Genomic DNA, 11,206 nt, shown 5'->3' on the forward strand with positions numbered 1-11,206 from the left:
GCCCCCTCATTGTTTGCACTTGCTATGTCTGTTCATCTTCCTTGTTTCTTTAGTAGGCACTGGGAGCCATACCTGGGACCTCTGATATGGGAAGGAGGCGCCTAGTTGCCTGAGCCACCTCCATCCCCTGCCTCATTGCGTCTCTCATTGTGTTTTTCCTCCCTGTGTCTCTTGTTGCATCATCTTATTGCACCAGCTCACCGTGCCTGCCCATTGTGCCAGCACACTGTCTTCTTTAGGAGGAACTAGGAACCTCTGCTCCCTGCTTTGTTGTGTCTCTCATTATGTTTTTTCCTTCTTGTGTCTCTTATTGCATCTTCTTGTTGTGTCAGCTTGCCATGCCTGCCCATCACACTAGCTCACTGTCTTCTTCAGGAGGCACCAGGAACCAAACCATTGACCTCGCATGTGGTAGGTGGGAGATAAGTTGCCTGAGCCACATCTGCTTCTCTGGTCAACTCAATTTCGTTTAGCTCCATTTGCTTTGCACTGGATGAAGCCCTTTCACAATGAATTCTATGTGTCTCCAAACTTTAAAACTTACAAATAACATTTAATTACATTCTTGTTTTGTTAAAGTTTGATCAAATAGATCAAAACCAAACAAAAAACACTTTCTCCAATTTTTCTTACCTTATTTCCTTGCAAATATCCCACTCACTGAAGTTAAAAAGCTCAATATTTTCTGAACCCAGGACTGATCTTATTTATCAATTGATTGAGTAGGATTGATTAGGTGAATTTTTTTCCTGGGAGGTATCAGGAATTGAACGTGGGACTTCATATGGGCACTCAACCACTCTGCTAGAAAACATTCTTAAGGTCTGTGAGCAATATTTTAATCATCTTTCTTGTGTGTTGCCAGGAGCACATTTTTCTATACTGATTACAGGTGTGTGCTTCTAATGTATTTTACACTATCACCTGAAACTTCAAAACTGCAAAGTTCAAATCATGCCTCTGTCATAGCTAGCTAGTGCTTACGAGCTCACACGATGGAGTTAGTGTACTTTTCAAGTCTGGGCATCCTCACCTATTCAGCAGAATGATCTTGTACTAGTCAATAAGCCTCTCTAGCCTCAGTTTTCTTCTCTGAAAATGGAAGTACCGCATGTGGATTTGGGGGAGGATTGGTTGAGTTAACACACATCAGCTGCTTAGCACAGTGCCTGGCACACAGTAAGTGGAGGATAAATATTCCTAACGGTTACTGTTGCTCACCACTTCAGCATCACAACGGAGGTGCAGGCAGGTTCAGGAGTTTTATCTTTCTTCTTGTGTGCCAGCTGAGGTGGAAACTGACCATCTGCTGCAGCTCTCTTTCCCAAATAAGAAGTGCAAAGATGTACTATCCAGAGGGTACATGCAAGACTCAATCAAAAGACTTTAGATGAGATAGAGTCAGAACTAGAATATAGGCTCTTGACTTTAGCCCACTTTTATTTCTACCCCTCCCCAGGGGGAAACATACAGCTCAGCTTACTGTTTAGGAAACATTGACCTCTACATTGCCAGGGAATTTATTTTAAAATAATTTAGTGAGGTCTCTGGGATGAATAGTAACTCTAGAATAAACTCAAAAAAGAAGAAAAACAAATTTAAAAAATGAGAATAAACTCAGATCATCAGATAAGTCAATAGGAAATATCTTCTTCCTGTAAGACAAAATCAGTTATTAATTTCATATTCCTTGCATTTTTCAGATAGTTCATAGACCTAATAATGCTTCCTACATCTAATGATAGGCTACACACTACATTTGAGAATTCATTGCTGTTACACTTATAGTGTGGTTTTTTTTTTAAAGATTTATTTTTTATTTATTTTCTCCCCCCCCTCCAGTTGTCTGCTCTCTGTGTCCATTTGCTGTGTATTCTGTGTCCGCTTCTATCCTTATCAGCTGCACCAGGAATCTGTGTTTCTTTTTGTTGCATCATCTTGCTGTGTCAGCTCTCCATGTGTGTGGCACCATTCCTGGGCAGGCTGCACTTTCTTTCGCACTAGGTGGCTCTCCTTACGGGGCTCCCTCCTTGCGAGTGGGGCTTCCCTACGCAGGGGACACCCCTGCATGGCACGGCACTCCTTGCACGCATCAGCACTGTGCATGGGCCAGCTCCACACGGGTCGGGTCAGGAGGCCCTGGGATTGAACCTTGGACCTCCCATGTGGTAGGCGGACGCCCTATCCATTGGGCCAAGCCCCCTTCCCTATGGTGTGGGTTTGAACACATTTTTTTTCCTTCATGAGAAATAACTGATTAAAATGGACTCTTAGATTTGTTTGTTTCCAAGGGAACTATTTCAGCTTATGCAATAATATCTTCATATATATGGAAACATATTAATCTTTGTTGTAGCTCATCATTCATTTATGGAATAAGAGTTATTTGGGAATCAACAAAATGTTGTAAATAGGCAGAATGTTTTTAAAAAGATATTTTTATTTTTAAAAGATATATAGATCACACGAAATGTTACATTAAAAACATTAAAAAAATATAGGGGATTTCCATATGCCCCACTCCCCACATCCCCCACTTTTCTCACATCAACAACTTCTTCCATTAGTGTGGTATGTTCATTGCAGTTGATGAACACAGTTTGGAGCACTGCTATACAGCATGGATTATAGTTTACACTGCGTTTTATACTCTTCCCCCAGTCCGTTCAGTGGGTTATGGCAGGATATATAATGTCCAGCATCTGTCCCTGAAAAGTCATTCAGGACAATTCCAAGTCCCAAAAATGCCTCCGTATTACACCTCTTTTTCCCTCTCCCTGCCCTCAGCAACTCAGATGGCCACTGTCTCCACATCAATGATATAATTTCTTCCATTGCTAGAGTCACAATAAGTCTATAGTAGAATACCAGTAAATCCACTCTACTCCATATTTTATTCCTCAGTCCTTAGGATTCTGGGATGGTGATGCCCACTCCACCTCTTAACTGAGAGGGGGCTTCAATCCCACATGGCTGATGGATGGGACCAGAATGTTTCTGATGATTTTGAAATAAACCTTAAATTTTAGCACAATCCTGGTCAATACTCATTAGAATTTGCTCATGAGCAAATTAGTATTTCAGATTGTATAGTTTTAAACAATGTTTTAACAAGTCATTGGCATTTCGACTTAAATCAGGGAACAGTAAGAAAATGCTGCATTTGGTAGGGAGGAAGGGAAAAGTTCTTGAAATTTTGTGGTCATCAAAAGATTTGTTTAGTCAATAAGACTTTGAGGAAGTTTTGCACATTGAACATTACACGAGGTGATATAGGAGCCTGAGAAAGACAGATCTAGTTCTTTATAATCAATTGTCTGGGGAGCAAGACATGCACATATGAAATCACCTAAGAACACTTGTAAAATTCCATGCAATAAATAGAAAATAGCATGGTAAAAATTGTACCTCAGTGATGATAAAGAAGTATCCTTGAGGCAGTCAAAAAAGTTGGCTATTAATTAGAAAAGACTATGGAGGGGTCAGAGTTTTGCTTTTGTTTTGTTTTAAACAGAGATGATATTTAAAATGAATGTGATTTACGAGAGAAGAGGGAGCAATTAAAGTGACCTTGTACATTGTATATCCTTAATAAATAAAAGAAGGCAGGGGCCAGGTGGTTGATTAGCTAGATTGAGGTACAAGGCCTTAGAAGTAGCCAGAAGGTAGGTGAAGCAAGGAGGCCAGGTACAATTGAAAATGGACATGGGGAAAGGGTACAACACTTGTCACTGTTAAAACACATGGCCAAACTTATGGGGAAAAATTCTGGTTCTTTTTCCTCTTATCTAAAGATAGGTAGGGTGACCAGATGTCCTGATTTGCCCGTACAATCCTAGGTTACTCTTGTTGTGGATCAGTAAAGATTGTGAATCATTTTTAGTACCTCCTTCCATCCCCAAAAGTGCCTGGGTTTGGACAATAAATTATGTGGTCATTCTAAGAGACCTAAGGTGAACTGAATACTACACTAGGTTTGTTTAATGTATCTTTATAAAGCCTCAAACATTAATAAATGTCAATGCAAATAATGAAATGAAAAAATGAGAAAGAGGTGGACTGTTGTAGGTCATAACTTTGCTTGTGGCCATTTCTCCTGTTCCTTTATTGTCTAATGCATTTTGGTAACTTAAAAAAAAAAGATTTAATTTATTTCTTTCTCTCCACCCCCTCATTGTTTGCACTTGCTGTGTCTGTTTGTCTTCCTTGTTTTTCTAGGAGGCACTGGGGACTGAACCTGGGACCTCTGATGTGGGAGGGAGGCACCCAATCGCTTGAGCCACCTCCGCACCCCCATTTGGTAACTTTTTGAAGTTTGTTTTAAAAAAAAATAAGTTGATTAAACACTTGAGTCTTGGTTGTTCAGTTGGTTGTTGATGAAACTGGGTGTTTACCTGAGATTTCCTTGACTCCATCTTCTCAGACTTAATCACCAGTAAACTGATCATCTGAGACATTTTGCTATGGCATACTTGTAAACTTGTCCTCAGGAGCCACGGAGCTGTATTCTGTTTAAATATTCCGGACAGGTCATAGCACATTCCATAGTACAGAACAAGTAAGTTCCTGCTCACGTGCAGCTCACAATCTAAACCACACTGACATCTTTGAACATTTATGGGTTAAAAAGACTAAAACAACATAAATAATATGCAAGGCAGATAAAAGGGGCTGATATGTTTGACTAATGGAAAATCCAACGTGAGACCAGAGTTTCATATTCAGGGACTGTCGGAGGGTCAGGGAGCAAATGGCCTTAGTTTTCTATTACACTCTTACGTGTTTTTTCCTAAGTTTTAAAACATAAAAACAAAATATTTTATTCCCTGAATATTCTGAGGTTATGCTTTCCACAGGGCTGTTTGGGGGGCAAAGTGGTGCCAGGATTCCTAGGAGAAATAGGAAAAACATTAGAAGAACCATGGGCTTTAGTTAACAGTACAAAAATAAAAACTATACTTTCATCAATTGTAACAAATGTAGCACACCAAAGCAAGGTGTTAATAATAGGGCGATAAATGGGAATCCTGTATTTTATGTGTGACTGTTCTATAAATGCACAACTTTCCTAATTAAAAATAAAATAAATAAAAGAACACTAGGAGGAAAAAAGGTACCAGAACTCAATTCCAATGTGTTTCAACCCTAAAAGAACATTTTACTTTACCAGTAGGGATTCCAGTTTAATAAAAGGTTTTCTTTTTAAATTAATATTTGTAGATTATGGTGTTCTTATGTAAATTTTATCAAAGTATGGCATATTTCTGAGAAGTGCATAAATCCTAAGTGAACCCAGTTATATAGCTAGCACCAGATCAAAAACAGCAGCAGGAGGCCCTTCATGGGTCCTTCCCAAAAGTCACATCTATTCCAAAACACCATAGATGATTTTGAATAGCAGTTTATTGAAGAATATAATTACTTCTTATTCTTCTTATTCATATTTTTATCTCTTTACCTGGCACAGTGCCTGGCACATCATACTTGTTTAATAGTATTGGTTGAATGAGTGAAAGAATGCAGGCGTGTATCTGCCTATGTTTTACAGAATAGTTGATCAAATTAACATATGTAATATATAGTGGGAAAGTAACCTTAGATTTAGGTGAGAGCTGGGATCTGAGGATCTTAACTTGGAAACAAGTTGAAAACACAAATTTTATTTGAATTGAAGAGCACAGTTTTATCTTTTAACAAATACAAACAACTTAATAAATCTAAAGTTCTGTGAAGTTTTTCTTGGGCCTTCACCAGCTCCACTCACATCATATCCCCTGTAAATGCTGAGGCATCCTCCAGGGACCTTCTGTTTCTCTTCTGCACTTGTAAATGGACCCATATTAGAGAGACCCTCCCTCCTGACCAATGAGGCCAAGTAATGACTATTTTCAGCTCTTCTCCACCCTATTCTGAGGCTTGCTCAGTGAGAGGACAAAATAAGAGTCACCCTCTCCCTTGGCTAAAGCATGTGATCTGCAGCCAGATGGTTTCCCGCCCAAATGAATGAGGTAATGAGGGGTCAACTAAGGTCTCAAATCAACACAGCAGTAGAATTACAGTTCTCCTTAACTGTACTTTCAAATAGATGGAATTAAAAACCAAGCACTGCCAAATCACTGCTTAGCAAGAGAGATCTGTCAGCTGAAGAGATAAAATAAATGAAAGGAAAATCCATTTTCAAGCTTTGAACTGCTATTCCTAAATGGGTCCCAGAGAAATACAAATAAATTATGTCTTTTGAAAGATAGATTCATTAGGAATAATTTCACTAGAATGAAGTTTCAAATACTACTTCAAGATACTTTAAAATTTTAAAGGAAGCAAGTCTGGACAGTGAAAATACTTCACTTAGAGGATGGTTTCCTCCTACTTGCCCTCCCTCCCCACCTCTGGCCCCTTCACCAGAGATATCTTATACTTAATGAGTGATGAGCCTTCAAAGATGCAGTGCAGAGCCAAAAGCCAAACCAGAGAAATACGTACAAATCCACTTCATCCAAATTAAAACTAGTCTTCAAAAATAGAAATGTTAAATCCAGAAACTAATCTAGTTTGCTTGAGGAGGAATGAGGAGGGAAAGAAGTTCTATCTCTTTTGAACCTTTGTCTAGTTATGTTTGATCGAAGGTTCTTAAAGTCAATCTTTGTGCAAGCTGTCCCCTCTGTGTGGAAGTAGCACTGTTTCTCAAAGTTTTCCCTGGTACCTCTAGCCCCTGTCAGATTTTGACACATCTAAATGTTATATAATTTATAAAGGAAATAAGTCAACAACAGCAAAATAACAAGAAAAAGACAAACAACCCCAAAGAAAAACAGACAAAAATCCTGAATCTGCAGTTCACAAAAGAAGAAAGGAAGAAATACAATTGGCCAATAAATCAAAGTATGCTCAGCCTCATGTATGACCCTGGAAGTGCAGATTAAAACCAGAGTTAGATACCACTACTGTCTTAGCTTGCCAGAGCTGCTATCACAAACTGGTAGGCATAAACAACCAGAATTTATTGCCTCCCAGTTTGGGAGGCCATAAGTCCAAAGTCAAAGTGTTGACAGAGCCATGCTTTCTCTGGAGTCAGTAGCATTGTGGTGCTAGCTTGCTGGTGAACCATTACTCAGTCTTTACCTTTGTCACATGGCCTTCTCTCTCCTTTTGTCTCTTAGTCACTGTGTCCACATTTCCTGTTTATAAGGATTCCAGTCATATTGGGTTAAGGCCCACACTGATTCAGTTTGGCCTCAACCTAACATCTTCAAAGATCCTATCTACAAACGGGTCTACATCTGCAGGGATGCCCGTGGGAAACATGATTCAATCTGTAACAACTATGTACCCACCACATTGACAAAAATCAATAAGTCTGACAACACCAAGTGTTAGAGGGAATGTGCAATCTCATATCATTGGAGGGAGTATAAATTGGTATAAGAGCTTTGGAAAAGAGTTCAGGGATGTCCCCGCATAGGGGTGCCCCATGCGCAAGGAGTGTGCCCCACAAGGAGAGCCACCCCGTGTGAAAAAAGCGCAGCCCACCAGGGAGTGGTGCCACACACATACAGAGCTGATGCAGCAAGATGATGCAATAAAAAGAGACGCAGTTTCCCAGTGCCACCAGGTAATGCAAGCAGATGCAGAAGAACACACAGTGAATGGACACAGAGGTCAGACAACAGGGGCGAAGGGAAAGAAATAAAAAAGAAATCTTTAAAAAAAAAGTTATGCACTACTTTTTAAAAAATTTTTAACTTTATTTTTAAAAGAAGCTTTAGATTACATAAATGACACATCGAAAATACAGAGGGATTCCCATATACCCCACCTCCTCCCCCTTGCACACTTTCCCCCATTAACAAGATCTTTTATTAGTGTGATACATTTGTTACAATTGATTAACACATATTGAAGCCTTGCTACTAACCATGGTCAATACTTTACATTGAAATTTATACATTGCACCACATATTTTTATAGGTTTTGACAAAATGTATAATGGCCTGTATCCATCATTGCATTCTTGTACAGAACAATTCTAATGTCCCAAAAATGCTCCATGTTATACCTATTCCTCCCTCTCCCTCCCCTAAGAACCTCTGGTGGCCACTGCCTTTATATCAATGTTACAAGACCTTCCATTGCTAGAACAATAGTAAGACTACTTTAGACCATTGTTGCATTCTCCCTTATGTTTATTCATTCCTCAATCTTGAGGATTTTGGGATCGAGATGTTGACTCTGCTTCCAATTGAGAGGGGATTTAGTTCCCATGGGTAAATGGATGGAACTGTCTTGCATACAGTTGTAGATGCTCTCTTTTTGGGGGGATGGTCCATCATCTTCCTTTTGTTAATTGTCCTGGGTGAGTTCAAAGAACTGGGGAGTAGATGTTGCAACACAGCTGAGATTCAGGGCTCAACCAGCATAGGAACAGCCAGAATATTTAAGCTCTGGGACATATATTTAATAGGTATAGTGCTAATTATAGGCTCAAATAAAAGGGGCGGAAAAGCCATATATAGGGAAATTATAAATGAGTCTAACTCTCTTACACTGGGGAACATATATTCCAAGGTAAGGCTCACTGACAGGGTGCCAAAATCTTGGGATTGTCTGCCCTGCCTATAGGGTCTAGATGTCTCTAGAGCCCTCAGGAGCACTTGAGGCACTGTTTACTGTAGCTGTCAGTGAGAACCTCCTAAGATGTTCTTCAGTTTAATCTCTGGAATGACTTCCTGACTCGCTTTGAAATCTCTTAGCCATAAAAACTCATTTGTAGGGAAGTGGATTTGGCTCAACTGATAGAGTGTCTGCCTACCACATGGGAGGTCCAGGGTTCAAACCCAGGGCCTCCTGACCTATGTTGTGAGCTGGCTCAAGTGCAGTGCTGATGTGTACAAGGAGTGCCATGCCACACAGAGGTGTCCTCTGAATAGGGGAGCCCCACGCACAAGGAGTGCACCCTGTATGGAGAGCCGCCCTGTGCAAAAAAAAGTGCAGCCTGCCCAGGAGTGGCATCACACACATAGAGAGCTGATGCAGCAAGGTGATGCAACAAAAAGAGATGCAGATTCCTGATGCCACTGACAAGAATACTAGTGGACACAAGAACACACAGTGAATGGACACAGAGAGCAGACAACTGGGGTGGAGGAGGGGAGAGAAATAAATTTTTAAAAAAATCTTAAAACTCATTTATACTTAGTATTTTCCCCTTTTGGTCAAGGTCTTCTTCCAAATACATTGCTAGTTGACACTTGGTAATTATCCCTTGGTGCCAGGGAGGCTCATTTCTGGGAGTCGTGCCCCATGTCAGGGGGAGGGTAATGAGTTTATATGTTGTGCTTGGCTTAGAGAGAGTCTGCATTACTATTTACATTGGAACAGCCATATACCCTAAAACCCAGCAGCCCCACCCCTACAGATAGAACCTAGAGAAACCCTTGCACATGAGCACCAGAAGACATATTAAAATGTTACAGCAGAATTGTATATAATATTCAAAAATAGGAAACAAACTCAAATGCCCATTAAAAGTAAAGGTGATATATTATGGTACAACCATATAACAGAATACTATACAACAGTGAAAATGAATGAACTATAGATATACATGTCTATGTAGCTGTTTCAAATGTTAAGTGAAAGAAGCAAGTTACAAAAGAACATTCCATTAGAATATGATTTTTAAAACTTATATAATGTTTAAAAACTGCTGAAACTAAACTAAGTTGTTTAGGGATGCATCCTAAGTGGTAAATTTATAAAGACAAGCAAAAGATAAACAAGGCAGGATAGAGATTATCTTCAGAAGGAAAGGAAATCAGAGGTCAGAATAGGCACATGGGTGCCCCCAGGGCAGTATTCTCACTATTCACCTGGCTGTTAGGACATGGATTTGTGCTTTGTGTGTGTGTGTGTGTATATATATATATATACACACACACATATATACATATATATAGCTATTTTATTATTTTTTTCTTTATTTTTTTAAATATTACATTCAAAAAGTACAAGGTCCCTATATACCCTCCACCCCCCTCACCCCACTCCTCCCCACATAACAACAATCTCCTCCATCATGATGAGACATTCATTGCATTTGGTGAATACATCTCTGAGCACCACTGCACCTTATGGTCAATGGTCCACACCATAGCCCACACTCTCCCACAGTCCACCCAGTGGGCCATAGGAGGACATACAATGTCTGGTAACTGTCCCTGCAGCATCACCCAGGACAACTTCAACCACCAAAAATGCCCCCACCTCACATCTCTTCCTCCCACTCCCTTCCCCTGGCAGCCACCATGGCCACTTTCTCCACACCAATGCCACATTTTCTTCGATTACTCATCACAATAGTTCATGAATAGAATATCAGTAAGTCCACTCTAATCCATACTCTATTCCTCCATCCTGTGGACCTTAGAATGATTGTGTCCACTCCACATCTATATCAAGAGGGAGCTTAGATTCCACATAGATGCTGGATGCAATTCTTCTGCTTTCAGTTGTAGGCACTCTTGGTTCCCTGGTGTGGTGGTTGACCTTCTTCACATTCATGTTAGATGAGTGGGGTAAGTCCAATAAACCAGAGTATAGGAGTTGCAAGCCTGTTGAGGCTCAGGGCCTGGCTATCACATGGTCAGTTCAGAGATTCAGGTCCCCTGGGTATACATTAAACCCCAGCACCAACTGCAGTTCCAGTAAAAGTAAAAGGAGAGACTTGTGGACTATACATTTAATAAACATAAAATTATCATATTTAAGAAAGAATATCACCTGGAAAAATGATAGATCTCTACTACCACCCACCCACTCCTCCAAAAAAAGCTTTGGGTGCTATTTATGAACACAGAAATAAACATTTTAGGGAAACTCTGGTGTATTCGTCTGTGTCCAGAGTCAGTAAGCCTGACTCCATTCTTTATTCATATAGAGTCTCAAAAATATTTGTTATAATTTTTGAACATCTTTTTGACTGCTGATTTAAGCAGTAGATAACACACTCTCTTCCTGGGGAGCTCTGACCCCTGAAAGCAGGAACACAGAATCCACAACTGACCCTGTATCAGCAGGATTTTATTCAATAATCTTATTTCTTCCCCTATTGCTTTAGGGTTTTTCTCTTCATCCCTGCCCCATCTATTAGTTATTCAAGTTATTCAAAATTAGGTTATCTACTTTGTTCTTGAGAATCTACTTTTTT

The sequence above is a fragment of the Dasypus novemcinctus genome, chromosome 16 (assembly GCF_030445035.2).
Source record: "Dasypus novemcinctus isolate mDasNov1 chromosome 16, mDasNov1.1.hap2, whole genome shotgun sequence".
Classification (NCBI taxonomy): Eukaryota; Metazoa; Chordata; class Mammalia; order Cingulata; family Dasypodidae; genus Dasypus; species Dasypus novemcinctus.